The sequence below is a fragment of the Equus przewalskii genome, chromosome 28 (assembly GCF_037783145.1).
Source record: "Equus przewalskii isolate Varuska chromosome 28, EquPr2, whole genome shotgun sequence".
Lineage (NCBI taxonomy): Eukaryota > Metazoa > Chordata > Mammalia > Perissodactyla > Equidae > Equus > Equus przewalskii.
In genome coordinates, this window is record NC_091858.1 from 14,293,217 (window position 1) to 14,317,157 (window position 23,941).

At 43.4% G+C, this 23,941-nt stretch overlaps 1 long non-coding RNA gene across 1 annotated transcript in view; it reads right to left on the reverse strand.

Annotated features, from left to right (window-relative positions):
• LOC139080005 (uncharacterized) overlaps nt 1–23,282 on the reverse strand; it is a 47,716-nt gene extending 24,434 nt beyond the window's left edge. The window contains exon 1 of the long non-coding RNA XR_011534108.1: nt 23,091–23,282. This is a non-coding gene — a long non-coding RNA (uncharacterized lncRNA). The remainder of the gene's footprint in view (nt 1–23,090) is intronic.
• Between the last annotated feature and the right edge of the window lie 659 nt (nt 23,283–23,941).

Consider the following 23,941-nt stretch of genomic DNA (forward strand, 5'->3'; position numbering starts at 1 on the left):
TCTGCAAGGCTGACAAATGATGCAACCTGCACCTCTTCTTAAACGTCATTTGCGCCGTCAGCATGAGGTTTTCTCAGTTCAGTAGTGTAGGTCATGTAGGGATATTTGATTCATCTGTGCTACTCTTGAAGAAATTGTGGATTAATGAACTCCTCCAATACATACAAAGTGGATTTTTTGGTGTTTTTTTCTTTTTGAGGAAGATTAGCCCTGTGCTAACATCTGCCGCCAATCCTCCTCTTTTTGCTGAGGAAGACTGGCCCTCAGCTAACATCCATGCCCATCTTCCTCTACTTTATATGTGGGACGCCTGCCGCAGCATGGCTTGCCAAACGGTGCCATGTCCGCACCTGGGATCCGAACCGGCGAACCCCGGCTGCCGAAGTGGAACGTGCAAACAACCGCTGCACCACCGGGCTGGCTCCCATATAAAGTGTTTTTAATTCTTAAAAGAAAAGAGGTGCCTGTTAAGAAATAGTAACATCCTCAATTATCAGTCATTCAATCTTCCATCGACCTCAGCCAACAATAAATCAAATACCTGGAAAAGAAAGTCTCTCTTTTTAAAACACAACTCTGATAACATTTCTATGTGAAAAAGCTTCCATGGTGTCCTATTGCCTACAGAACAAAATTCAAACTACTTAACGAAACATCCAAGATCCTTGGGAATCTGTTCCCTCTTTTCCCTCCACTCCTGTTTCCTCCAGTCTTATCAGATCCTCACCGTTTCTGGCTGGGATGAACTTTCACATATCTCTGCCTATGTCTAATGTCACTCCTTTATTTCTACCATTTAAACACCTACTCATCTTTTAAGACCCTGATCAAACCCAGTTCCTCTACCAGACTTCCCTTATCAGCTATCCCTCGTTGATTAATCAGAATTTATCAATCTCATCTCTATGGGCTCCTGTCTTCGTTTCCACCTCTGTGTAATGCTTTTGATATTCAGCCCCGAATAAAAGTTCTTTAGTGTCTGCTGATCTTTCTGGGCCACTAAACTAAGAGTTCCCTGGAGTGGAGACCAGCTACATTTTCATCAGTCCCGTTTCTTCTGTCTGAGCACACAGGAAGACCTCATTTCCTAGTCTTCCTTGCAGTTAATTTGAGGCTATGTGTGTTTGGGTTCTGACTGATGGGCTGGGGTAGAAGTGGTACAAGCATCTTCCAGGACTGGTCTTTAAAAATATTTGATGAGCCTCCAGCCCTCTCTTCACCTTCTGTGGATAGAGACCAGAATCACAGGATGAAAGGAGCCTGGATCCCTGAGTAATTGCTTGTAGGAGAGCTACCCAGGAGAGCTGCCGACCCACTTTGGAAATTGTGTGAGGGAGAAATAAACTACTACAACACTAAGCCGCTGAGATTTGGGGCTAACTTGTTATTGCAACATAGCCTAGCTCACTTTGACTAACACAGCTCCTAAGGTAGAGGAGACCATGAATTATTCATTTTGTATTCCCCTGGTGCTCAGTGCTTTGCATGTCTTTCCACAGTAAGATGAACACTGAATAAAACAACTGACATAAAAATTATATATTTTCACCTGAGAAGGGACTGAAACTCCCTTAAGAGCAACATCTCTGCTTTCTGTGAACATGAGATTAATGATTTAACAATCGCGTGTTTCTGATATTTGCTGGCAGACCTTAGAAAAGAAAGTGAGGGGAAAGTGGGGTAGAAAGAGCTGCTAAAAGGAGCAAGGCATTCTCCCCATGGTTGGCTGTCCTGGTCCTTCAGGATAAGGCTTAATTGTCACCTCTGAAGCAAGGCCTTCACGGCTCACCCCACTACAGGAATACCCACCTCCCTTCTAACATTATTCTCTACCTTAGCAGTTATCTTCATAGAATTTACCTCACATTGTAATTATTTGCTTGGTTTGTTTGAATTCCAGTCTTAGTTAACTGGAAAAATCACCTAACCCAACATAATTCCCCAAAGAGTTCAAATAAATGAGATATTACTAATCATTCTTTCACCAATTCATTAGTTGATTTCTCAACAAATATTTACTGTGATTAGGATGTACAGAATACTTTTCTAGAAGGCGCTGAGAATTCTAAGTAGTAGATAGCATGCTCCTCCTCCTCTTCAAAGACTTATAACTGAAAACATAAAGGAAAGTGGCCTTGTCTCCTATTTATACCTGAGACCAGGTGCCATCCCCTCTCTGTTCCCGCTCTGAGTCCATTGTTGCACCTGACATGGAACTCTACCGCACGTGACTTTTATACTAAGCACAACCTCTATTCTCCAATCCCTAATTCAATCCACCCACATCTCCTTTTGTAATCAATTCATGAAAAGATACAATGCCTTCCACATAGTAAATACTCAGTAAGTGCCTGCTATGTAGTTAAACAAACACGCCCACAAAGCTGACTTTGCTGTGGATTTTCTGTGGATTTCCCCCGATGAAGGGAATCTATCTCCCCATCTTGTCCCCCACCAAAGAGAAGGAGTGTCTCTTCCTTGTCGCTCAGTTCCTGAAGTCTGTGGGCCACAAGCCAGGATTACTTCCCAACACTCTCATGGTCACTAGGACCTTCTAGAGCCATTTCCAGCTTGTCTTGCAGACTTGCCAAAATCGCTGCCTGCCCCCTCACCCCATCCTAACACAGCAGTTCCATCCTGGAACCTGGCTGAGGTGGGCTCTGAACGATGGGGGCTTTTCTCCCTTGCGCTTGAGAGATGCCTATCTCAAGTGTAAAGCGAGTTGAATATTTCTGTCAGCTTTTTAAAAACTCCAGTGATTCAAATGTGTGCCCTAAGAGGCAGCTCAGAGAAGTAGAAAGAACACTGAACCGACAGTCCAGAACGCTTTTTCACATTCTGGGTCTGCCCCTTACTGACTGTGTGACCTAGGGCACACAGGGTCATAAGCTTTCTGGGTTGAACCGGAAGGTCATCACCTTTCAACCCTAAAAAACCAACAAGGGTGTTTTTCATCCTGACAGCATAGGTTCTATTGACCATATATCGTGTTATCTATTCTCGGGGCGGAAACAATTTGCTGACATGGCGGGTATCTAAGAATTCTGCCTGCTGAATTGTCACCAAAGCAAGACAGAGCCCAGCAGTTGTCGGCTGTCCCACTAGGCTCCTTGAAATATCTAATACGGCGAGACATTTCTCTGAGGCCTCTCAGTCTCAGTATTTGCTAGACTCTTGGAGCTTTGTTTCTATGAAGGCTTTTCTAGCAAACAGGATGTTTATATCAATAAGTGCTATGGTATTATTTAAGTTAAACAAACAGCAATTTTGAACGGAAGCCAATTTGAATGGCTAGCATTTATTTGTATGTGCAAGGATAATCAGCTGCATAATTCACTTCTTTGTTGGGGTTCATGCTGAAATCCCACGTCTCTGGACTGTGATTAGACTCCCTAATCAAACGCCTCTTTAGAAATTATCCTCCCCCCACACTCGAGATGGGCATCTGAAGGATACTTTCTCCTGCACTTCTTGAATGTGAAGTAACAGCACTTACAAATCCTTCATTAAATAACCAGTGAGCTATCAAGGTTATGAAACAGAATGAAACGAAGTGTTCAATCAATTATTTAAAGATAGGCTTTTTTAGCAATGTTCACTGTCATAACAACATCTTCTAACAGGAGAGGAAACCTCACTACCTAGTTTCTTTCACCAAGCAGGGTAGTAGCTTCAGCGGGTTCTACATCTAGAACTGGAAAAGCTTTACTAAGTCAAAGAGGCTGATTTGGGGTAAGTCTTGTACAGTCGTTGGGGTACTTCCTAGCAAGTGGACTGACAGGTGACCAGCGACTGTCTCTGCTCTGAATACGTGGGGATGCCCTGTCTCTGTTTTCACAGTTCTGGGGACATGTTCACTCGATGAGCCTGCCCTGTACATTCTTTTGTTCCTCGAGGCACAGTCCAGAAGCTGCTCATGATGCCGGTCCTGCCCAGGGAGAATACACTCCCTTTCCACCAACACTCACCAGGCAAAATAATCAGACATCAATTACTTGGCTGAGTGAGGACAAAATAACTGAGCTGGACCACGTTGCCAGCGCAATTCCTGTAGCTTTGGGTTAGCATTTATCTGGCCTTGCAGCAGCAAGCTCTTTTCCCCTAAACGGTTGTTAATTAGAATGCACTTGTTTACCTTAATGGATTGATAATTCTTAGTATCACATTTTAAAATAATTTTTTAAAGTTTGTTCCCTCAGGAGAGAAATGGCATAAACTAAAGGGTAAAGATCAGGCATTGAGTGTTTCTAATGCAGGATTTTTCTAACACCTCTTTTCTAATGCAATTAATCTATAAAACCTCCAGATATTTCACTGTGGTGTTTCAAGGGATCTCACCATCTGCCTATGTCTCAGGCAGGGTGAATTACTTAACAACACTTTTAGGAGGCAGATGTGGCCAATGCGCTGCTGTTTCTCTATTTTCCACATGCTGTATACGTGACTAACGTACTCACCCTCCTCTTCGTCTAATGTAGCAGAGAGATGACCCAGTGGGTCCCCAGTTTGGTGGAAATCACTTCTATCAGAACCCCAAGATGAAATGATGAAGGTCACCTATGTTCACTTCAACCTCTTCCTCGCTCTCACAAGGAGTTGGGAGGCTAAGAAGCTACAATGTGTTGCCCCGTTTTTCCCTCTGTTCTTTGTCCTACAGGAAATGGTATTTTAATGGGCTTAATATGTGCCAGGAACTACTTCAAGGGCTCAACACGTATTAACTCCTTTATCCTTACAATAACCCTATGGGGTAGGGACTATCATTGCCCCCATTTTAAAGATGAGGTAGTTGAGACACAGAGAATTTAAGTAGCGTGTCTAGATTCATAGCTGGGGGTTGGCAGGGTCGGGATTCAAACCCAGGCTCTCTGAATCCATGAACCACACTCTTTTCCATTTCACAAATTGAAATTAGTGAATAGGCACTAAATTTCATCTGTGTGATGACACTAGGAATATCAGTGATATTAAGATCCTTGGGAAAAAATCATATATACAGTCTGAGCACTGAGATCAGTGCCTTTAGAGATTGCCTTAGTTTGTGCTTAAAATAAAAAAATCTAAAAACAAACAAAACTAGACTGCTTTGTTTAGTGCTTGAAATCTCCCCTCTCCCCTCAGCCCAGGTCTTCTTCCACCTGCTTATGCGGGAAGCCGTCTCTTCGCAGTTCTAACCTGCATCTTCCATCAACTCAATTAGAATGCATCCTTTCTCCAGATTCCTGGTCCCTGAAATGAGCTCATCTCTTTGGTCCTCCACGCCCCTCATCTGGGTTCTTCCCATCAGATGCAAAGGGATCCCTGATCCCCTCACCTCTCTCCTGATAGGCAGACAACTGCCGGCTTTCTCTTCCCACTTCAAGTTTCTCCAAACTAAACATTTCATCTCATATGGTCTCTTTTTCCTTGATTATCCACTGTTTGCCCCAACAAAAATAGAAAGAAGCCCAATGCTAACCACCCAATCCAGGCTCCTGAGGGTCACATGTTGGGGTCTAGACCCAGTTGTCTCTCTGCCATCTGGCTCTCATGGTCTACCTGGCCTCATCGCCTCTCCCATCTGAGATGTGGATGCATGCCCTGTGGTCCCTCCTATAAAGGGAAAGAAAAGCTGGGCACAACCAGAGACCAGGAGTGGCTTCTCCAAATGGGAAATTAGGACATCTTCTCAAGTCTGTTCCATCACTGTTGCCATTAAAGAATAACTGATGCTTGTCCAAGAATCACAGGCAGGTGCCAGAGACAAGTTTCTAGAGCATAACACAGAAAACTCAATTCAGTCAGAGATATAGGGGCAAAGTTTAGACTAAATTAGAGAATATTTAAAGCAATATGTCAACAGGCAACCTAAATTTAGCATATCTAAAACTGAAGTTGTCATCCCCACTAAAACCCTTGTTTGTCCGCCAGTCTTTGCAGCCACTGGCTTCCTTGATTTCTCCTTTTCCTTCATATCCCATCAGCAGTCTTGTTGGTGCCACTTCTAAAATACACTTTAAATCCTTCCATTTGTCTCCATCCCCATCTCTGCCTCCCTGGTCCACGCCACCATCACCTTCACCTGCGCTCCCCCACCGTCCTCCTAACTGGTCTCCCATCTCACTTTGCCCCTCTATGTGCATTCTCTGCACAACAGCCAGAGCCATGTTTTAAAAACATACATTGGACCCTGTGACTACCCTGTTCAATGCCCTCCAAAGTCTCCTGATTGCATGTGAAACAAAACCCAAACTCCTCCCCACAGCTTGCAGGCCGCTGCAGTTCTGGACTCTCAACCTCTTTGACCTCATCTCATACAACTCTCTGTCATGGCCCCCAAACTGCAGCCACACCAGACTTTGTCTCCTCATCGTTCTCACCACTGGGCCCCTGCGCTTGCTGTTCCCTCTGCCTGGGAGACGCTTTCCCAGGTATCTGTGTGGTTCGCTCCTTCTTATCATTCACGCCTCAACTCAGATGGCATCTAGAAAATCACAACATTCTATAGATTAGAACAATGCAGTTCTCATCACTGTTGGACGGCGGTTTTTCCTAAGAGAGTTCCGAGTGAGTCTAAGAAGACAGCTGAAGAGCTTCTACTAGAGAGGCCTTCACGGACCTCAAGTCTAAACTACTCATTCTGGCCCAATCATTTTTTGTCACATTCTTGTGATTTGCTTTCTTCATAGCGCCTGTGCCCACCTGGAGTGATCTTGTTCATTTATTTTCTACATGCCCCATGAAGATGGGGGGGGTCCTTGAAAGCAGGAGGCTGGCTGCTTGCCCACTGTTCTATCTTCAGTGCCCAGAACAGTGCCAGGTCACCACAAAGCATAACATATATTTGTTGTGTGAAGTTTTGTGAATGGCAGCAAGGTATAGAATGGCCTTGGGAATAGGGGTCATTGGGTTTCCTTCCTGGCTCTCCATGAACGAGCTTTGTCAGCTTAGAAATACGCTTCAATTTTTTCTTCATCTAGGCTTGGACGCCAATGGAGATTCTTTCAAGGTCTAAGTTCTATAACTAGTGGGAGGAAGAGGAAGAGGCTTACCTTAAGTAGAATAACCTGATGCTGGGCCTTTCACAAATAGATAGGATCAGCTATTAGGCCTTGAAATCCTTCATGAATCAAGGGAATGTATAAGCTTACAGTTTTTTAGTTTTATAAGTCATATGTATTGTATTCTAATTCTTTGTAAATCGCCCTCTATGTAAGGCATAGGTAGTACCACTCAATAAATCACAGCACTTTCTAGATTAGAATAGTTCATTTCCCACCAGTGCTGGATGGCGGTATGTTTGTTAAAGTGAGTTCTGGGTTACTCTGTGACTCCACCAAGAAGGACGGCTGAGGAACAGAGTGAGCACAGAAGGCCTGGCTCATCATCTGAAGCTCCAGCTCCATGGGTGGAAAGATGAGGTTCAGACCATGTTATGAGGTACAGGAGCAGACCTAGGATCCAAGTCTCTAACTCCCAGGAGCTGTTCTTGCCTCTATACCACACGACTGCAACTCAGAGAATCATCCGGGCCCAGGTCTTCTCATGGCCTATCCTGGGGCCCGACCAATGTTCTCATGCTTTCAGCTAATGAATGTTTGAGTGTCTATCTCCCAGACACCATCCTCTCTCACAAGGTTTTCCTTTGGGGCAGAAACATCAAAGGGTTTCACTTCACTAGCCCGTGGTTCTGCAACTCAAAGTACCTTTGATCTCCCCTTCTAAATGATAAACCTAATAAGACCAAGAACTGTGCTCTACAACCTAAGCCATTATAAACATATAAGAGTCAGTCAATCAATTAAAAAAAAGTAAATCTGTGAATGAATCTACTGGGGGCGGGAGACAGGAAGCTGCATTCTCAAAGAACTGATACACTATAATCTTGGGAAAGCTGCAAATCATACAGGAAACTTGAGATTCCTGTATGAACGAAAAGACTAAAATTTGGGTTTTTTAAAAAAAATGCATACCAAAATTGAGAGCTGGCCAAAGAGTTTTCCAATTTATTGCCTCTTCCTTAGTTTCAGGATTAAACATATTTGACTTGATTTGATTATATAAGAAAAACAGAGGAGACACTTTGGTCTGAATTACAGACCATTCTTATCTAAAGGCCCATCCTTATCTAAAAGTATATACAGAGATTTTTTTTCATCCCTAAGATAAGGTCAATTCACATACACACATGCAAGCATGGTCTGTGGCTTCTTTTTCCAGTTCCTTTGCCTGAGGATGCAGAGCTGACTGGCTGGCCTACATTGGCCCTGAATATAGAGATGATCCAGATTCCCCAGGGACTGAAGGGTGGCTCTGTCTTGGCTCAATGTCTTCAGCAATCCAGCTGCCACACCATGGTTCCCTGGTTGTAACTCAGTCCCAGTTCTGGCTTTAGCTTTGTCTACACAAAGCAGTGGTCTCTGCAGGGCTGCAAGGATCTAAGGGATCAGATACATAAGTTTAACTTCTGGTTTCCTGCGTAAAACTATGCAAAGAGCCCTGCCAGCCACCCCAGAAATGCCTTCACTCTGCCTGGTCCTGGGTTTAACCTTATGTGGTCCGTGGGGACTCCAGGGTCTACTGAGATTGCAAGTTACACCTGGGCCCCCAGACTAGCTTGATACGGAAATGCAACTTGGATCCAGAGGCTAAGGTTTCCAACCCCCCAGTCAGGACCTGTGGCCTGAAACATGATCTGGTAATGGGTCGGTCCTGGAGTCACTATATTTATTGCTTTGATCACTTATGGGAAACTCTAGAGGACTGGTTTAAAACACCGGCTTAGCGTGAAAAGTTTTACATGTGAATCCTGGCTTGGTCCTCTGTTAACAAATCTCCCTTGGATGGGTAACAGCTGTGTTAGGTAGAATAATGCCCCACCACCACCACTACCAGCACCAAAGATGTCCACGTCTTAATGGAACCTGTGACTGCGGTGCCTGGGACCTCTGACTAATGCTATCTCACATGGAAAAAGTGCAAAAAATTAAATTAAGGATCTCGAGATAAGAGGATGATCTTAGACTAGCCAAGGGACCCAGTGTGATAATAGCGATTGCTAGAAGAGGGAGGTAAGAGGGAAGTTCAGAATCACAGGAGGGGATGTGACAATGAAAGCAGGGCTTGTAGCCAAAGATTTGAAGATGTTATGCTGCCAGCCGTGAGAAAGGAAGAGGGGATTGCGAGTCACGGAATGCAGGCAGCCTCCAGAAACTGGAAAAGGCAAGGAAGCAAAGTCTTTCCCGGGGCCTCCACAGGGACGCAGCCCTGCCGACACCTTGATCTTGGCCAAATATGACCCACATCAGAATTCTGACCTCCAGAACTATAAGAGAATACATCATACTGTTTTAAGCCACTAAGCTTGTGGTAATTTGTTACAGCAGCCATAGGAAACTAACACAATAGCTAGTGTCCATCACTTTTTCTAGCCTACACTCAAATGACTTTTTGACCATGGATTTGTTAACCAAAACCAAATGTGAACTCATGGATGTTTGAGGATATGGACCAAGAGGACCAAGAGAAAGAGAAGAAGAACTCAGACACCAAGAGCCAGGAGAATACAAGATATCTCATAATTTTCCCTACAATTTGCTTGTTAGGTAAAAAGTAACACTGATTTATTTTAAAAAGAACTTCTAGGTTATAAGTGGAATCTGTATCCAATTTGGCCCAAACTTTCTTTTTAACAGCATCAATATCTGAAGCAGTAAATTAGGCTCCAAACAATGACCTTCAGATCTTTCAAGACTCTTTTAGTTCTTTCTACTATACTTCTTTCTGCTACGTTACTTCATCAGGAACATGAACTGAATACATTAGTACTTATAAATGTTCTCGCATAACAATAGTCAAAACAAAAAGAGCTTAAGAGTTGAGACTAGAAAATTCAGTTAATCAAAAAATCATTCCCTGAGCTTCTGTTTTAATCAAAGTTTTATTTGAATGTGATCATTGGTGTAGTAAATCATGAAGCTAGGACAGAGAGTCTTCCTGAATCCTGGATCTCAGCACAAAGCTCATCGCCCCAGAGAGGTCTTCTGTGGCCACTCCTGCCCCCAACCCCATAGTTCTCTACCCCATTGTCTTATCTGATTATCTTCATTGATAATCTGAGCTTATATTAGTTATTTACTTATCAGGTCCTTGCTCTATAAGGACAGGAACTTTGTCTCATTCACTGTTAGCTCTACAGTATCCTATAGTACTTAGAACAGGGCCTGGTACACAGTAGGTACTCAATAAATAGTCACTGAATGAACAAATTACTAGAAACTAGTCATAGGTTCCTTGGTAAGGAGGCAGGAACCCAACTTTTAGTGGATTCGCCCAATGGGCCAGCACTGTGTGGAGCCTCATGTAACCTTCATAACAACCACAAAATGGGATGAGGGCATTATTATGCCCATTTTACACATGAGGACCAAGCAGACAGCACATCTTCTCAGGTAGTTACCAAAATACAAACTAGAAGCCAGGATAGTAGCTTTTTCTTCCTAGGGCTTGAGTGAGGATGGAAGGATGGTGAAAGAAAATATGGAAGGGCCAGACTGATTTTTAACTGAGAGCAAGTTGGTCGGCTGGAAACCTAGACCTCTGCAGAGGCTCAAGCTCACCACAGGAGGCCTCAAGTTTGCCAGCCTTACTTGCCTTTTATTCTGCTCAAATTTTCACTCCCGTTGAAGTTTTATTTCTCCTAAGAAAGCACTACCAAGTTCTCTTCCTTTCCAGGACATTTCTTCTGCACACCCAGACCAAGGAGGCCTTGGCTCCCAAAGAGCATTGCTGCAGTGGGACTATTGTTTCTGTTGCATCCCTACGGATGGGGTTGTTGGCCCAGCGTGCAGTGATGCCTAAGCACCGAAAGGCCTCCCTCCCCACAATCCTCTTCTCTAACAATCCCACAATGCCTACATTTCCACAACTACAATTCCACTTTGGGTTGAAGCATGGTGTTTTCAGAAGGCGCTCATTAACTACAGATTTATTTATTTCACCTAAGAAAGGATTCATAAACACTCATCAATGATTTGATGTGAATTATTTTATAAGATTTTACAAGAGCAGACTCCTGAGGGAATGAGAGCTTGAACAGGTACTTTGACTGGGGCAGGTGGGAAGAAAATATTGGGGTTAGAAAAAGAAAACAGAGGAGGAACAACATTGAACAACTGGCTAACACGTGCCAAGCAATGCACTCTGAGTTCTAACGAAGACGCGAGCTGACGCAGGGTGTCATCCTCATTATTATGGAGTCACTGTATGTTTATCAGGCACATTGAACTGATCTCAATTTAAAATGAGAGGAAAAGAGAGATGGAGAATAAAATTAAATTTACATACCATGGACACCAGGGGATCCCTGCCATTCCAGTAGAAGAGTATACGCCCCCAAGTAAGTGCAATGAGGGAAGCATGCATTCCCTGGTCTTGTCCTGTGAGCCCTTCCTAGTGTGAGCAGCTCCCTAGGCTGAGAGAGATACTAGTGTTTAGAGATACACATTCCTCCCCCATTCTATATGGCCCTCCCTTGGAAGACAACTACCTCACCGGGTGTTCCACTAAAGAAGCTTTATCGGCACTGGCGAAAAACCTGGGCATTGGAAACCAACCTGTGTTGGACTTAGCGGCAAATAATGGTTAACCTTGAGTTATTTTTGATCCGTCTCTTGTCCCGACACCCCACATCCAACCCACCAGCTATCCCCATCAACTCTCCTTCCAGAGCAGACACTGAACCTGCTGCTACTTCCCATCTCCACTGCCATCCCAACTCTGCACCGCCAGCATTTCACACCTGCGCCATGGCCAACTTCCTAACGGCTGTCCCTGCTTTTCCTCCTCCCACCCTGCCATCCAGCCTCCCCACAGCACCAGAGACAGCTTGAAAAGGGGATCCAGCTCACAACCTACCCCTGCTCAGAACACTTGGAAAACAAACAAGCCCTAAATGATGTAATTCTCCGCCTAACTGGCAGCCTCGTCTTGCCACGCTCGCCCCTTAGCTGCTCCGCTCTGGCTCATTCTCTCCCCAGGAGCTTGATCCTAACTGCTCCCTCTGCCTGGATGCTCTTTCCTTTCACCTTTGCCTGGAGGCTCCTCCTTGTCACTCAAATCTCCGCTGAAATGCCATCTCCTCAGAGGAGCTTTTCCTCATGATTCCCTGTCGAAGTCTTCAAATAGCGCTTAATATCGCAATGTGTGATGATGCTCACTTTCCACCAAATGGCTATGCCCCGTTAGAGCAGGGACCTTGCCTGTCTTGATCACCTCTGCATCCCCAGTGGAGAAAGCTACCTGTCACTTACTGGGGGCTCCAAGTGGCACCTCCCTAAGGGCTTATTAAGGACACACTTAACTTTGTTTTCTGCTTACTTGTTCATTTCAGAATCTGATGCCTGAAAAAACTGCCTACTATGCAAAAGAAGAAGACATCTTATAGATGAGGAAATTGAGGCTGTAAGAGACTAAGTAATTTGCCCAAGATCCAAGATCACAGAACTGTAGGTGGTGGCTGGGTTTTTAACCCAGCCTGTCTGGCTCTAACTCATAGGCTCTTTCTCCTTTGCCACAGAGCCCTCTTAGGGGTTGAGAGCTAAGAACAGGGTAGAGCCAGCCTGGGAAGCACCACAGCAAGGAGCCTGGAGGGCAGGGAGCTGGGGGAAGGCTGCTGGTCTTTGTGGTGGAGATGACCTGAGAGCCACAGGCTCAGGCCACCACTCATCGGCTGAGTGACCTTACAGGAAACTTAAATTCTCTGAATTTCCACTTCCTCCACTGGAAAATGAGAACTATAATATCTGCCCTACAGGTTGGTTGTAAGGATTTCATGAGATACTATACTTACTGTGTTTAGCAAGGCGCCCGGCATACAACAAGCTCTTAGTAAATAGTAGCATCATCGTCATCAGTATCCTCTGGACAAACTTGGCACATTCATAGTTTCCTTCAAAGCCACACTGGTCCTGACTCTGCCAGTGTGGGTCAAAAGATCTCCAGAACGACCAGCGACGTCTCCTTTCAGCTAGGGCTTCACCTGGGCAGGGGCTAAGAGTGTACGCTTCTTTCGGTAGACTTAGGGGAAAAGGTCCAGGAAACGTATCCACAGATAGCTTGAGAGAAACGAGAACTAGTCCCTTTCTTTTTTGGAATCAGCACCCCAGCCTTGGTGTACCCAGAGCTGCTAACTCTGACTTGATTTTCATCACCATCTTCCCCTAATCCCATGACCTTTCAGCTAATTGTGTTTGTTACTAACTCAGCCAGGCACAGTTTACACCAGGAAAGGATTTGTTTTGTGTGCTCAGTATTACTTAGGTTAAATGTTGATTCAGGTTACAGATTTAGCAGGGGGAAAGCTAGCATAAGTGTTATTAGTGCTGGCCCGTGTAAACACGATTACAGGGACAGCCCTGTGTGCTTTCCCTCGACAAGACTGGCATTCTTCTCTTGAAAGTTATCTCCACGTTTCAATCTCTTTTTATGTGAGTTCTCTCTATTCCTTCTCTCACTATCCTTTCTAAGTCTTAAAATCCCTAAAACCTCCCCTAAAGATTCTCATATCCAGTGAAGAGATTTTTTGGGCAAAACAGCTGGGTTTATGTTTTTGTTTCATTTTGTTTTTAGCAAAACACATTCCAGGTTACTTTTCATGATCTTGAAGAAAATAAATTTCCCATTTGAAGTGACTAGACAGTGGCTATTCTCAACTCTAGCCAGGTTTAGTTCAATAGAGCAGAGGAGAATCCTCAGAGCCGGAGCGTCAGTCTCTACAGAACACAAGTCCCCATTTGGAAATCACACACACCCAGGAAAAAATGTGTCCCTAAAGTATGCATTTGGGTTAACTTCAAATGACCAATCAGAAATGCGTATTCGGTCTTTGGCATGGACCCTGAGGACCAAGGTCTGTCAGCTGAAGCTGCAGGGCTGCACCACCCAGAGCTGGAGGAGACCTCACACTACTCTCAGCTCACTGCAAGGCTCCCAGTGTCAAGCTAACTTTCTATGGAGGTAACATCTCTCAGCTGGATTGTCAGGAAAACCTCGGTAAATATGGATGGGAATCAAGGTTTGAGTGGCAGTTTGATGGGTCAGACCATAGAGTCTAGAATCAGAATCCTTGGATCAGAAGGGATCTTGAAAATCTTCTAGACCAAGTACCCATCAGATGCATGAGTCCTCTCTACTCCATCCCTCCATTCGTCGTCCCTTCTATGCTCCAACACCTGCAGCGACCGGGGAGCTGTCTCTGTACAGCCTATTAAAATTAGACTATTAGAAAACTCTGCTCCTATTGATTTGAAAATCTGTCTTCTTTTTGCTTTTCCGTCCACCCTTGTGACAACTCAGAGCAAGTCTAACCCCCCTGCCGCAGCCCTTTTACCATTTGAAAGCAGTTCCCAGTTTTCTTTCCTTCGGGCCAGCCTCCCATTTCCTTCAGCTTCAGCTTCTCTCGCATGAATGATTGCACCCCTTCGCTAGTCTGATCACTCTTTCCAGTTTGCCTAAATCCTTTTTTAAATGCTCTGTTCACCATGGTACAGAGCACTCCAGATATGATCTGATATGTCATATGCACTGTTCCAAGCAGTGTAGGGTTATAACTCCTCATTCTAGATTTCTCTTAGGGCAGCGCAAGGCATTTGGGCAACCACATGGCACACGTGCTTTTTGCAGGGCTCACCATCAAATGGAATGCTTCAGTCTATTTCAACACCCTCTCATTCACACATGGGTATCTCAGAATCAGCCTCTGACAACACAGAGAGAGTTTCACATGCAACCTGTGGACTCTGGTCAACCATTTCTGATGTCGCAGTTTCAGCTAGTAGTGGGGGCCTCATCAGGACCTCATGCTAGGGGCAGGGCTTGGTGACTATGGGCCAAGTCACACGTAGTCATGAGATCCTAAAGAATCCAGTTTAGATGTTAAGGCATGGTGTTCCAGCATCTGACCTTACAAGTGTGGGCATCCTTGGGAATTCTACACAGCTATGGGGTTTGACTGTGGGAGCATGAATCCAAAGATAAGTCATAACGGAAGGATCAGTCCACATGTCTGTGATAAGCAAGACACACTTACTACCTCATAAGAGCCCAGGCTTTGTCTGGTCCGGATCCTTACAGCAAAGATCCAGCACATATGTGAGCAATATCCAAAATCTGGAAACAGTTCAGAGAAAGTAGGTTCCTGGGGCTAAGGATTAAGAAAGTTGGGTGCACAGTGGTCCTCAGTACAGGGACACCAAATGCAGGGCAGGAATCAGAACTGGGGCACTGAGGTCAGACTGACTGACTTCATGCTGAAATGCAGCCTTATTCAAGTCTAGCAATCTATTTCCTTACAGGCTGTAAGCAAAAGCCAGAGGGAGCCTCATTCTTGCTTGTCATCCCACAGGGTGGGGAACTCAACTGCTCCTGTGTTCTCTGGCTCCCCCAGTGGAACCCCTTTCTCTGGCCCCCATCACTGGGTTTCTAGTATACATGGTCAGTTCAGGCACATGCTTTTATCTGATATTACTGATTAATAACAGTTCGTACAGCTATAGACAGAAAAAGCAAATTAACCAACTTTCATTCAATATCTGTTTCCATTTTAAAAGCTTATACTACAATTTTCCCTTTGTCTTCAAGCAAAGTTAGTGGCCTCTTTTATGAATTCTCACTGTATGCTGTGCTTTCCTTTCCTAATTTTTGCCACAAAGGTAAATAAATGATTGTGTAGTGATTTATTTGGTGTCTGTCTCTCTGACAGAAGTTCCTACTATGTCTGGTCATTGACATCCCCCAGTACCTAAGACAGTGCGTGGCACACAGTGGGTATTCATAAATATTACACGAGTAAATGAATGAGACAAATCATGGCTAGAGTTAGGACTCTACTTTGGGACCAAGATTTCTCCACTAGGTCCTACATAATCCTTTGGGTTAAAGGTTTACCCGCTGGCCCACCCCATTTACCCAACCTGCTTGGGATCAAGTGCCTGTCCTTCACTCCCAGCCTTTTGACAACATCTGGTCACCTTTGGTGTCACCTTCCTTACCCATTTTTCTGATAGACTTCTCCATTTTCCCGTCTTTGGAATCCAAGTTTTTCTATCTCTATCCTCTGGCTTTTGATATGGGCCTGGCCTTCTTATTTAAAGGATGGTGGATACTATTTTTCCTTGGTTTGTTTTGTCCCTGTGTAGGCTGTGGTGGTCCTGTATTCTGAGGCCCCCAGTGTTGGACTGTGTCATTTTCACTGAACACCTTGTGAGCCCTTATCAAGTTCCTACAAAGGCTCTCCTGCCAATTTGGCGTCACTGAAAGGCCTGTGGCCTGGAGTCTCTGGGTAGAATTCACCTTACTCATTTATGTGACAGAGCCAAGGGGACATCTATTCCAACACTAACTTACATTATAATGTAGAATTGATGAGGATTTTTAGGCTGGTTAATTTTAAAACTGCAGATGAGAAGCAGGCCCCAGGAGTGGAATTTGCTTGCCCTTTGTTGGGAAACATTTACATTTCTAAGGGACACCTCTATCTGTAAAGATGCCTCTTCTCCGTGCCAGGAAGAAGGGGGATGGCCTTATCTCTGGAAACTCTTAATGGGGAAGGCAAGGACTTAAGTTGTTTACTGTCTGACAACCTCATGTAACTGACCCCCCCCCACTCCCCCCACCCCCAAAATCCTCCTTTGTCTTCAGCTGAAGATAATATTTAAGCGGTGACTTCTGCCATTTACTCAATCCGGTTTGATTCTTATCTAAAAGTTGTGGGACCACCCAATGGCCGGACCTTACTGGTACTGGTACCATTTTAACTTTTTTTGTCTTGTAAAGGGATAACTCACATACCTATGCCTTAAATTTAACCTTACTCTCCACCCATGTTTGCAGCAGTAGCGGGGACAGCAGCAGCAGCTCCTCCTGCCCGTGGGTCCTGTCCCCATGCAGCAGCTCTGACTGCCCACGGGTCCTGTCCCCACGCCAGCGGCGGCAGCAGCAGCTCCCCATGCCGGCAGCAGAAGTGGCAGCAGCAACATGCCGGCAGCAGCTCTGCCTGCCCATGGGTCCTGTCCCATGCCAGCAGCAGCAGCAGCAGCTCCCCATGCCAGCAGCATCTCTGACTGCCCATGGGTCCTGTCCCCACGCAGCAGCTCTGCCTGTCCATGGGTCCTGTCCCCATGCTATTCCACGCTATTCTCTAAATAAAAGAGCACTACTGCTAGATCTTAAGAGCCCAAGAAATCTTTCTTTCGACTCCTAGGCTCACCGACCCTGCATCAGAATATTTAAGACCTCTTCCCTCCCCAACATTCACAGTAGTTTTTAAGGGAGGAGCTCTTTGATAACAAAATGGAAGAGAGAGAATTGGCATGACACTTAACACAAGAGTGTCAAGATAAGCAAATTTAAAGATCACTGGGCTAAGCAAGAGGCACAGGCCAGCAATGTGACCATGGACAAGTTGCTTAAATTTTGTGAGCCACAGCTTCCAAATGAAGGAATTTGATAATTTCTTAAATCCTTTCCAACTTTAATGATTCCAGAGTATTTTGAGTTTTAGAAGAAAGTTCTTGATAGAAATCTCCTTTTAAGAATAATTGCTGACCGCCCCAGCTTGAGCACCATCAGAACTTTGTGTCAACTTCTTCATAAACCAAGTTGGATTTACATTTGTGCCTTTGACAAAACAAGTACTGGCTTTTTAGACTTTTTCATTACCATGAGATTAGTATATTGACATGGTTCTTGGAGCAATCTTAGAGCACAGGGAACGGCTTATGATTCTAGCAACCTTGCAGTAGGTTACTCATTCTTTGGTATTTGCTTTGACATTTATTTTTGTTCTTTAGTCATATTGATTCAAATATCATTAGCACAAAAATGTACCAAAAGGTAATTGCATTGACTATTTTGGCTCTGCTCAGTTATTACTTTGCAATTCATCTTTTACAGCAAAACTGAACAGGCCAAGAGGGCTGAGTTTGAATCTTAGTCATACCTTCCAAGCAAGTGGAGAGTTTATTTTAAATGAAACAGAAGCAAATCACAGGAGAGGAGAAAACACTTGCTAAATGGTAAATGGCTGATTATTTTTTTACCTGCAGTAACATTGATTTATAACATTATATAAATTTCAGGTGTACATCGTTATATATTTTGATTTCTGTGTAGATTACATCATGTTCACCACCTAAAGACTAATTACCATCCATCACCACACACACCTGCCTAATCACCCCTTTCTCCCTCTGCCCTCCCCCCTTTCCCTCTGGTAACCAACAATCCAATCTGTGTTTGTTTGTCGTCGTTTTTATCTTCTACTTATGAGCGAGATCATACAGTATTTGACTTTCTTCCTCTGACTTATTTCACTTAGCATAATCCCCTCTAGTTCCATCCAGATTGTCACAAATGGCCAGATTTCATAATTTCTTATGGCTGAGTAGCATTCCATTGCATATATATACCACATCGTCTTTATGCATTCGTCCCTTGATGGGTACCTAAGTTGCTTCCAAGTCTTGGCTACTGTGAATAATGCTGTGATGAACATAGGGGTGCATGTATCTTTATGCAAATGACTTATTTGAAACTGTTTATGCAAGAGAATGTGTGTTAGGAGAGGAATGAATGGACCTATTGAATTGTCTTGTACTAAAAAGGAAGAAAGTGTAGACCAAGTCCCATAAAATTGTATAATTTCCATTGAAAAATCTCCCTGATTGCTTACATATTGCACAACACGGTTTACTTTAAGATTCAAATAACCTGAAGGTTTCTAAGGGCCCACCAAAGAAGAGAGAGAGAATCTTTTGCGCTGCAGGACTGTCTCCAAATAGGAGATCTTTTCTCCCATGAGGTCAGAGCCTAGAAAAAAAGAAAAGAGTAAGAAAGCCTCTACTACCTAGTAATTTAACATTTTTAGTAAACTTTTTATTAAAGTCTACTCTTTCTAATTGAGATTCCAGATCTGGAGGAGATTGGGTTTGTATGAAAGGAGTCTCCCATTATCATCGTACCCTTCTTAAATATCTGTTATAATATTAACATACGTTTAGTTGAAAGTGGAGAGTGTTACCTCAATAACAAATTAATTAATTAAAAAAAAAAAGAAAGAGAGAGAGAAGCCCTAACTGGTGGGCCTAACCCTAAACGGAAGCAGTATCCCCACAAGCTTCCTGCTGAGTTTGTGTTGTGGTCATGCTTTCATAATTAAGCAGCCAGTGCCCTGTCTTTTACAAAAGAAGAATCAGTCACAATGTGGCAAAAGCAGACAAAAGAGAATAAAAACTAGTCAACAAAAGCGAAAATAAACAAGTGGGATTATATCAAACTAAAAAGCTTCTGCACAGCAAAGGAAACCATCAACAAAATGAAAGGCAACCTATGTAATGGGAGAAAATGTTTGCAAATCATATATCTGATAAGGGGTTAATATCCAAAATATATAAGGAACTCATACAGCTCAATAGGAAAAAACCAAACAATCCAATTAAAAATGGGCAGAGAAACTGAATAGACATTTTTCCAAAGAAGACATACAAATGGCCAACAGGTACGTGAAAAGGTGCTCAACATCACTAACCATCAGGAAAATGCAAATCAAAATCACAATGAGATATCATGTTACACCTGTTAGAATGGCTATTTTCAAAAAGACAAGAAACAACAAGTGTAGAAGAGGACGTGAAGAAAAGGGAACCCTTGTGCACTGTTGGTGGGAATGTAAATTGATTTAGTCAATATGGAAAACAGTATGAGGGTTCCTCAAAAAGTTAAAAATAAACTACCATATGATCCAGCAATCCACTTCTGGGTATTTATCTGAAGGAAACAAAAACACTATCTTGAAAAGACGTCTGCACTCCCATGTTCATTGAACCTATTCACAATAGCCAAGACATGGAAACAACCTAAGTGCCCACTGACAGATGAATGGATAAAGAAGATGTGGTGTATATATACATATATACAATGCAACACTACTCAGCTATAAGAAAGAAGCAAATCCTGCCTTTTGCAACAACATGGATGGACCTTGAGCACATTATGCTAAGTGAAACAAGTTAGACAGAGAAAGACAAACACTGTATGATCTCACTTACAAGTACAATCTTTAGAAAAATGAACTGACAGATACAGAGAACAGATTGGTGTTTGCCAGAGGTGGGAAGTGGAGGGTGGGCAAAATGGTGAATGTGGTCAAAAGGTATAAACTTCCATTTATATGACAAATAAGTTCTGGGGATGTAATGTACAGCATGGTGACTTTAGTTAATAACACTGTATTGTATATTTGGAAGTTGCTAAGAGAATAGATCTTAAAAGTTCTCATCACACACACACAAATTTGTAACTATGTGTGGTGATGGATGTTAATGAGACTCATTATGGTGATCATTTTGCAATATATACATATATCAAATCATTACACTGCACATCTAAAACTAATACAATGTAACATGTCAATTATATCTCAATAAAAATTTTTTTTAAAGAACAAAAACTCATATTCCTATAGAGATCCCATTTTGTGGGGAGTTTGTGTACTTTCACTGACCACCCCCTCGCTTCTCAATCTTCCTTCTCCCCAACCTCTAGAATTTCTTCCCTTTCCATAGATCACTCTTTTCTCACCCAAGATCTCAAACCCGAAATCTCCAACCCTAGATTTGCAACACCAACTATCTCAAGAAATGTTGGAACACTCTCCCAGGAATCCTAATTCATTCAAATTAAAGTTTAAAAAGTGTATTTTATTTTCTCTCTTGAAAATTGGGGGCAGGCTCTGGTTTTAGGTCCCATGTGTAAGGAGGTTGAAAGTTGTCGTGCCAACCTAACAACAGCTAAAAAGGTGAACAGACTGAAAAGTCAACACCTCTTCTTGGATCCATAAGAGATGGAAGAACACAGGGCAAATCCAGTCCGCAAGATTGGGGAGACGGATAGGAGAAGACAGGGAGTCACAGCTTCTAGGAACAGAGACTTACAGGTGGAAATGGCTGGGAACCCAGTCCTGGGGTAGGAAAACCTGAGCTGTAGTTGAGGAATTGCTGGAGGCTCAGTGTGGACAACTCTGAGAGTTAAAAATTCCAGAGGGACCCAGTCATGGGGGGCCCCTACAGTATTGTGAGACTTAACTCCAGGAGCTCGACCAGGTTCCCACAGTAAATATCAGAGAAAAGTCCCTTCGTGCTTCTAGCAAGGCGGAGAGGTAAAGGAAGCATTTGAAATATGCAAGTGCAGTCTGTTCTCCTTAACAACGCCTGCCCTCAGGGGAAACTAGTTGACCAGAGTCTAACCTGCTGAGGTGTCATCAGAACCTAACTGACCTGGGGGACAGCAAAGGATCTATCTTATTCCATGGTGGCATATTGGATTAAAACCGTCAGTGTAACAGTTACCGCAGATCTATTTCTGAATGGGAGGATATTTGCCAAAGTCAACAATGGTCACCCTTGGAGTCTAGAATTATTTATTTTGTCCTTTTTACTCTATGGATTTTCTTACTTTCAACAATGAATATGCATTATTTTTGTAATAAGAACATAGCCAAAATTTACTAACAAAATAAATACTACTATCTTGGATCAGGTTCCCCGGAAAAAAAAAATGGATGTACCTATAAAGAGACTTCAGTATACTAGAGCCTTGCCCACTTCTGTAAGCCACAGAACCTGAGGCGGTCTCTCAGTGTTCTGTGCTGTCTTCTCCACATCTGTGGGGTTTGTGAGGCTGTCCCCATTGACAATCTATCTGATCACTATCTTTCCCAGGATGGCTTAGCTGTCATTCAAGTGGAGTAACACAGGTAGACATGATAAAATCTGAGGAATTCTTAAATATAGCTACGAAGTCTCAGCCTTAAAAACTTATTCCTCCTCTATTACTTACTAGATGATAACATGAAACAGAATATTTAACATTGCGTTAATGTTAATTGAAGCTGTGCAGAACTTAATATGAGCAGGAAGAATTTACTATATACACTGCCGTTATTTAATCTGTAGTTGTTCCAGAGGGAGGCGCTTTGGAAACGAATCAGAGACACATATTTTAAAGAATATCAAATATTGAAAAATAACCAGGAGATACCCAGGAGGAATGTACTTAAGAAGGAAAACATTTCAGAAAAGAATTGTACCAGAAAAAATAACCACAAAACAAAGATGCAGCCTAGAGAAGCAGCCAGTCTTTTCTCTGTCATTAGCTTGGAACGTGGCCACAGGCACATTCCGTGTTGTGTGCACGTCTATAGCCTCGGGGTGAAACTTACTACGTATATGTTGAACGATTAATGTAGGTATCACTTGTTACGTAGCATCACATTATAACTGGGCTTAATAATAACCTTATACAGGAAAAGCAGCATTTTGAAGTTAAAGCGTAGACTCTCCAGCCAGACTGTCCAGGTTAGAAACTGGCAGTGCTCCTTAGACCTGTTCTGCGACCGTCAGCAAAGTTACTTAATCTCTATGGGCCTTGGTTTCCTCATATCTAAGAAATGAAACTAAACCAAACAAAAACCTTAGTAATAGTTCATGTGTCCAGGAATTAGCAGTCTGACAACCTCACTCATCTTGACCACAGCTAGATATCAGGATTCAAGGAAAAGGGCCTCCGGGCGGCTAACAGGGAGAGTGACTGACAGAGATGACCCACATCCCGGGCACCGAAGGGCACATCTTTGGCTCAGAAGAGTATTCCCAAGACCTTGACCAAAGCCTATGTACTTTTAAAGTAATAATTAAAATACAGTACTTCATCTGGATTCCCAGTGTGTAGATAATTAGAAACAAAAGTTGAGAATGAGAAATGATACCTCACAGGCTGAAACTGATGATAGAGACAAAAAACCAAAAAGCTATTAAAACAGGCAGAACTAAGAAACCCATAGAGCTCAGAGGGGCTTTAGTGAGCAACTCACTATCCAGCCAACCTTAATCACCCCGAGGACACCTCTGTATTTTTATAATTCGGTTCCTCAAGAGATGCACCCAATAGGTTCTTAAGCTTTGGTTTTTCAAAACAACAGACGTTAGTCATCTGTAAACTTCAGTGATACTGAACTACTTGCTACCCAGAAATGCCTTTAAATGAGATATCCTTACCTCATTGATAGGTAAAGTCCCAGGATTAACTGGCCCGTGATGTGTGTACCGTTTGACTCAATCAGACTGCCCATCTCCTAAAACACACTCCCCCCGGGAGGCCAGCATTAGGGAAGCACGAATGTTTCCCTTGGTCGTTCAATGACAGAAGCAGCAGTCATACAGCTTTCCAAGCCTGGAGGTGACCAGGACACTCAGGAGGCGCATGCACATTTATTTTGAGGATGGCCAGATGGCAACGAGCCCATGGGGGAGGCTGGGGCGTGAGCAGAGCGCTCCTTTTGGCTTTTACACTGGCAAAGCTGTGTGTCTTATCTACAAAGCTACTGAAGGAGGCAAAGCTCCCACCCAAAACACCCTCCCACTTCTTTAACACTCATCTAACACCTTTCTCTTCTTTTAAGGTCAAGTTCAAGGCCCACCTTACCCACAGTGCCCTCCCTGACTACATAGGTTCTTCGGAGTCTCTCCCTCCTCTGAATCTGCTCATATTATTATCTGGACCATTCGTTTGACACTTGCCGTAACTGTTTTGTACTGTCAACTCTCATTTCCTCATCAACTGGTGGCGAGCTTCTAGAAAGCACAGGCTGTCTTAGAGGGCTTTGTATGTCCCATCGCAAAGAGCACGGGGCCTCGAACACAGCACGTCCTCAATAAATATATGACTGTTGTGTTCTTTGAGCAAACATTTACTGACTGCCTCCTATGTGTTAGCTACAAAAAATCCCTGCCCTCATGGAGTTTATAGTCTAGTGAGGGAAGACAGACAATAAAAGATAAATAATGTAAAATGAGTAGTACATTCAACAGTGTTAAGTGATTAGGAGAGAAAATTATAAGATGAAATG